This window comes from Varanus komodoensis, unplaced genomic scaffold (assembly GCF_004798865.1).
Source record: "Varanus komodoensis strain SLA01 unplaced genomic scaffold, ASM479886v1 scaffold12, whole genome shotgun sequence".
Classification (NCBI taxonomy): Eukaryota; Metazoa; Chordata; class Lepidosauria; order Squamata; family Varanidae; genus Varanus; species Varanus komodoensis.
Genome location: NW_025335349.1, coordinates 30,842,062 through 30,849,305, shown reverse-complemented (window position 1 = coordinate 30,849,305; position 7,244 = coordinate 30,842,062).

The following is a 7,244-nucleotide window of genomic DNA, read 5'->3' as shown; positions in this document are numbered from 1 at the left end:
TGGCTTGTTGAGACTTGTTGCCAAACAAACCTGCCTAGGATAGTAGCCTATCTTGGACACAAGCATATCTTTTAGATATATTTGATGTAAACCATTAACAGGCATATTCCTGGACCAGTAAGGAGCTGTTGCAGGATCTAGGTAATCCTCTAAGAATGCGAGAGGAGCCATGCTGAATCAAATCGACAGTCCATCTGATCCAGGATTCTGTTCAAACCAGCTTGCCTGTGAAGAACCCTAAAGTAGGACATAAATACAATAGTACCTTCTCACTCATGTCCTCCCAGGGCTTGGTTTACTGGGGAAGAGTATACTTAGGCATATTGTCTCTGCTATTGGAAGTAGCATATAACTGTCATGATTATTAATAGACATTGATAGCCTCTCTCAAACAATCACAGAGTTCATCTAGACTGGGTAAACCAACATGGATAAGTCTAGTAATACAGCTTACCCTGGAAGCCAATTTGAGTTTACGTTCTGTGACTTTTATTCAAAAATTGCCATTTTATCTGGCCTAATTACATAATGTTTAGAGTGCAATCCTATGACTTCTAGATGCTATCTAGACAGCCATAGGAAAGGTCAGAGTTCCATCGCTGACTTCCAAAATGTTCCAAGGCTGGAGCTGAAACTCTGAACTTGGGCCACAGCATCCAGCACATCTCTGAGACTGCAAGAACAAACTTGGAGCCAGCATTGTTGCTGTGTGCCATCAAGTCATCTCCATCCTACACAGCAACCCAACAAATTAAATCTCTCCAAAATGTCCTGTTCATGACAGCCCTGCTTAGCTCTTACGAATTCCAGGCTATGGCTTTCTTTATGGAAACAATGCACCCCATATTTTGTCTCCCTTTTCTACTTTTTCCTTCAACTTTCCCTAACATGGAAAGTTTTGCCTACTCATGGTGTGCCCAAACTATGAAAGTTTTGTTTTGTCATTTTTGCTTCCAGGGAATGCTCTGGCTTGATTTGATCTAGGACCCACTTGATTGCCTTTCTTTCAGTCCAAGGTATTTGAAAAGCTCTCTTCTAGCACTATGTTTCAAATGTTTCAATTTTCCCTCTGTCAGCTTTCTTTACCGTCTAGCTTTCACACATGTACATTGTGATTGGGAATACAATAGTGTGGATGAACTTGGCCTTGGTCTCCAGTGAAACATCCTCACATTTGATGATCTTTTCTAGTTCCTTCATCTTTTCTAGCTCCCTTCCAGATCTCAGTTGACTTCAAATTTCTTGGCTGCAGTCTCCATTTGAATTGATGACTGAAGTATTTCCAATTTCAATTTCTTTGTTGTTAACAGTAAATGTTAAGCATGGTTGGAGATGTGCAGAGATTATCTTTGTATTACTCCTTCTGTCATTGATAGGATGCCTATAATTCTATGAGCTTGGCTTTGCACACATCCCAGCTGGATTGTACCAAGTACATATTGCTAGCTACGAAATACATACATCTTAGTGCTAAGCTACTAAACCATAGGTATTCTCAGATGTTGGGACAGAACTAGAGATGGGAAGGCCTGGGGGTGGGGGAGGGAACAAATTGGAAAACTAGTTTTCTAGGATCATTTTTGGTCTCTCCCACTCGCAATTGAACAAGTTTGGGTTATGAAATACTTTATTTTAGAATTTAGGACAAGGTGTATGTATTTGTTACCCAGCCTTTCCTTCCTTCCTTCCTTCCTTCCTTCCTTCCTCCCTCCCTCCCTCCCTCCCTCCCTCCCTCTCTCTCTCTCTCTCTCTCTCTCTCTCTCTCTGCTTTACATCCCACCTTTAAAAAAACAAAAAGCAGCTTACATCATTCTCTTCCTCCTGCTCTCAGTCTTATCCCCACAGCAACAACTCTGTGAGGTGAGTTGGGCTGAGTCTGTGATTGACCCAAAGTCACCCAGAGAGGGGACTGGAACCTAGATCACCTGGGGCACGTTTATCCACTGCACCACACTGGCACTTTTTGCAAAAGATACCTTAAAAGCATGTGGTAAGAAGGCTTTTATAGAAAAACTCAAGATATAAAATATCTGGAAATAATGAAACTATGAAGGAGGAAAGTTTGTTCTATCTTTTCTGTAGGATTCTTAGTATGGTTATTTTCTCCTTATTAAAATTATTGACCTAATGTATATTTTACTGTTAGACAATTAAGGAGGTTCCAGATCATGCTCCATTTCCCAACATATGAGTAGGGTTATGGTATCATGGAATAAAATGTTCATTCTTGACTGGATTTTGTTCTACAAAATCCTGTGCTTTGTAGTTCTGGGGCTCTACTTAGGGGCTGTGGCAGTCAATTAATGTAATGTTTTTTTATTTTCCCAATATTTTAATAATTAACTGGTTTTATCCTTGTTTTTATTACTATTTCAGATGCAGTGTAGTTTTTTCTTTTTCCCTCCCTTTTCCCTTTTTTGTAAAAGATGTGTGCTGTTGTTATGGGTTCTGTTTTTTGTTTGTTTGTTTGCTCTCTGTAAGCCACCCAGAGACTTTTTTAGTAATGGGATGGCATACAAAAACCATAAATAAATAAATCTAAAATCCTTGTATGTTATCCCATCACTTTTACCAGATGTGATGAAACAGCACATGCGATGCCTTAAAATAAAACTTTGGGGCTTGTTCTATAAAACTGAGTGCCATAGTTTTAAATAACCTGTATTAGACCTCAGTACTAGGGAATGGCACCTGATCTGTGGAATCTTCTACCTACTGCTACTAGGATAAATGCTTTATCTAAAAGCATCTCAGCTTGGTTTCAAGCACCACCACTAGAGACAATCTTTCAAAATCATTGTCAACAACAGAATAATGTTTATTAACACAAATTAAGCATTAATAAACTACCATTCTTCAAATAATATGTTTTGATTGCTTAACTTTTTTTTTCATTTAGCATGTTTGCTTCCCAGAATGAACAGTAGTTAGTTTTCGTCCAGTTATGAATACTAGCCAATTATAACCCAAACAAATTCAGGATCAGAATAATACTTGATTTGTAAGTATGAGCTTCTTGAAACTTGCCTGTCCAAAGTGGGAAAAGATAGTGACCAGCTGAACTCAGCTGTTGTAACAGGAGGAAAATGCAAAGAAAACTGATGCCTGTTATGTCTGGTCCTGGAAGGAGAAATACGGGGCTAGTTTCCTTAGTGTACATGATTACTGAACAGCCTACTACCTTTTCTAGTTTCAGATTCAGAGGATATCTGCTATGTCCTCTTCTGTATCAGTAACTGAGATAGTCTGAGAGGTATATCATGGCTGGCCAGACATTACATTTGGAATAGAGATGTTTCTCCTCGGGGGAGGATGGTGTAACAGCCCTCCATGTTACAAACAAAAAGAAGGGACAACAATGCAAGTCTTTCCATGGGATTGCTTTAGAGTATTGGACTACCAATATTCTCTTAGAGGGAAAAATAGCTTGAGAGTTCAAGTTTTGTGAGCCATTTAAAATGCAATATACTCTGTCACATTTAAGGTATTTAGTCTGATAGAGATAAACATGACAATGCATATTTTCTGTGATCATTGTCCCATGCGTTGATAGGAGCTAGCAGCATTTGACTGACTTTAAAACTCATTGTACCATGAGGTGACTTTTAAGAAATTAATACCATAAGGATCAAAGTGCCGCACAGTATTTGAAATGTTAGCTCAAGGGCAAATTGCTCTTAAACAAAGATATAATTAAAAGATTGCAGCAGCAACAAAGTATGAGAGGCAGTTATGGGTCTCCTTCCACCAGTAACATTCCTGAGACCCAGTCTCCCCAACATTTGTAATGGATCATTATTTTCTAATTTTCTGTGATTCATTCAAAGGATAAGCTTGCAAAAAGGGCATACGGAAAGCATTTAAAGTAGATTTTCTGAAGGGGGAAACAACAAAGGACATGTCAGGATGCATTTTGATTTGCATCCCAAATCTGCTGTGTACTGGTTCTTGTAGGTCTGGTCTTTGCTTGCCTGCCATGTGCTGCATTTGTTACTTTGGCCTGAATATGTTTGACAGTCCATAATATTAATTGTTCTAAGGATTCCTGTGTTGGGCTATTATTGCATGAGGTTATATTTAACTTGGAAATACAAGGTTTTTAAGCTCTTAGTTGGACTTAGACCAGTCACATAACATCACAGACTAGTTTGTCTCAGCATTTTAATTATCTTGGTGTGTTTGTGTATTTTTAGCAACATGACTTTAAGGACACCCAACACAGAAAAACTTTGGGATTCCATTGTTTTACTGTACACTGCCTTTTCTCTTTTTGTTCTGCTTTAAGCCTAACGGCTGTGGGTCATAAAGGGCAGATTCAGCTTTGCGCATATGGCTGTATCAGTTGTGACTGTTATAAGACTCTGACAGTTTTTAACAACAGCTTTTAATGGTCAGTTGACCAGCATTGCCATACAACTTTGCTCTTCTGTGGCCAGCATATGAATATGTCAAAAGCCTGTGAATAAACCAGCATTTTTAGAGAATTAAAAAAAAGAAACAAGGACAATCTACTGTTTTCTGTTCCTACTTGCAGAAGGCATGCACCTGTAGGAATATGAATCATACAATGTTTGTTCATCTTGTCCATCAAACCAGGGTTAATTTCATGTTTAGCATGTTAACACAAGAGAAACGGAAGCTGCTGTTCCATTCCCAAGATTTGCCTCAGAGTTTTTTCTTTTCACGGTGAATGTGAACGGTTCTTATACTCACTTTTATTGGTGTTTGTATAAATTGGTTTTGCTAAGCTGCAATACTGGGCATCTGAAACTGGATGATAATAGCTGAAAAATCTCTGCTGCTCTTCGCCTGGAGGGAAAGAGGCTCACATTGGTATTTTGATGGTTTTCTTATTGGTTCTGCCTCCAGGGTCTCTTCACTGAAGCTGACCAGACTGTATATATAATTATTTTTCTGGGTAAAGAGGCAGAACTCAGTGGTTGCTAGGCAACTCATGTCCTCTCTTGCTTCCAGTTCAGTTCTAGGCCTATTAACTCATAAGTAAATCAGCACACAGTGGGTCTTTTTCCTCAAGTAAGCAAGCATAGAGTTACAACCTAAGTGTACTTTGAACTGTCACACTTAGGAGCAAAATGACATCCATGATATTCTAGCAATGTCATCCATTAATTCCTATTTTTAGAGGAGTGCTGTATTAGACTGCTGCATCAAAAATCACAAGCAAATTTGTGGCAACTCGGAGACAAATGTGTTGATGTAGTAAGATTACCACAGTATTTATTGCTATTGTTTTTTATGGGTTAGGGTTCTTTTACTCTAATAAAAATATAGTTGTGGTTTTGTAGTCAAGGATGCTCCTGGACATTTTATATAACTACAGGGAGAAGTATTTCATGCAGCTGTTGTACATGGCAACGGGTCATTGTATCTTTGCAGGTGGCTGAACAGTACAGTAGCAAATATTAATGCATACTTCAGGTATATGTATTCCAGATGAGTGGGCGCTCAGAAGAACACATCTTGTACCAGAAAGCAGATGTCTTTACTGACAGAACTTTGAAGCCACCGGATCTACAGTTATGGGGGAATGTATCATGTCGTGAGCAGAGCCGGCTGGAGCCAGGGGTCAGACTAGATGGCCCGGGAGGCCCCTTCTGACTCACTCTGTTGCTATGTTTCTGTTATGTGGTACTACAGTAACAGAACACTTCAGATTCATGCCACAACCTAAAAGGATACGTTGGCAGGAAAAAAGTCTATGGAAAGGTCCTTTAGATGTCTTCAGAAGGAAGTACAATGTAATCAGATGGTGGCAAAAGGGGAAGTGAATGTACTGATATCATAGCTTTCCTGCCTCCGGTGATGCACTGTTGGGATGTGTAGAAAGCCTTTCCTGTGGCCACATCTTTATGTACCTAACGTTTTGCAGTCCGGATTCATTAAAATGTATAAAACCTTCTTTTGAAGCCTCTAGTGACCTGGAGAAGCAACCATTCTCAACATGACCGTAGTACCACTGCATGAGTTGAAAAGTGCGTTAACACCCGATACAACCTGTTTTCTGTGAAAAGGCTCTTAAAGATGAGGAACTGAGTAATTGCCTCCCCTGTTCCCCATATCAGTTTGGAGCACATGGACTCATTAATGGATCAAATTGAACAGGAAGGCCTTTTATCTTTACAGTTAAACATACACCTCTCTCTGTTTCTATTTAACCATGTTAACAGGAATGAGTTATCTTAGGGCAAAATCATTTTTCTGCATGGGCTTAATTGGCTACCAGCCTTGTTGGCTGTGTGCTGCCTCTGTTATCAGAGGCAATATGCCTACATAAACCAGTTGCTGAGGAGATTGGGCAGGTGGAACATTTGTACCTATTCTACTCAATGGATCCTGTGAGCAGTTCGTTTGCCAATGTACGAATGGAGTGCTCGACTGGATAGCCCATTGATCTGACTTAGCATGGATGTTGTTATAGATGCAGGTTTCATGTGCCAAGCTTGAGCCTGGACTCAATTCTGCAACATATAATTTTAACTATAGTTTTTTGTTTTTTATAGTTTTTTATAGTTTTCTTCAGAGTGTTTTTCCCACAGCATCTGCAGCTGGATTCTATACATCTTAAAAGTGTTCAGTGAAACTTTCCTCCATTAAAAGTGTGTTGTACTATAAACTTCAGCAACCAGAACCCACCTTCAATATATCTAGCTAGTAGCAAGCCAGACAATGTTCCTTCCAAATAGGAATGTTCCTTCCAAATAGGCTTAAGTTCTACTACATCATTTACATTTATCATAGAAGTAACTCTTGCTAGTAAAAATAGGTTTTGACACAAAGTTCTAGAGAACTCGGACTGGCTCAATCTGAGCCATATCATATCTCTGAGGTCTTTTGGGTCATGGGACAAGAGCCACTTTTCTAGTGTTCCCAAAACAGACTCGGTGAGCCCATATTTGTTTATTCCAGGTTACCTGCCCTGACTTCTGACTCAAAGTCCTTCCCAAAGAGGAGGATAAATCTCTAATGAAGCTTACTAGTGTTCCTACTCTTTGTGGCAAAGTGTTGGAAAGATGCAAAAAAGGGCAACCAAAATGTTTGAAAGGCTGGAGCAACAACTATGTTAGGAAAAGTTTTGACATACGGAACTGTTGAGTTTAGAAAAAAGCAAGTAAGGGAAGACATGGTTGAAATGTTCAGAATTATGTACGGTGTAGAGATGGTGAATAGGGAGACCTTCTTTTCCACAATATTAGAAACAGGCTTCATCCCATGAAGCTGAATGG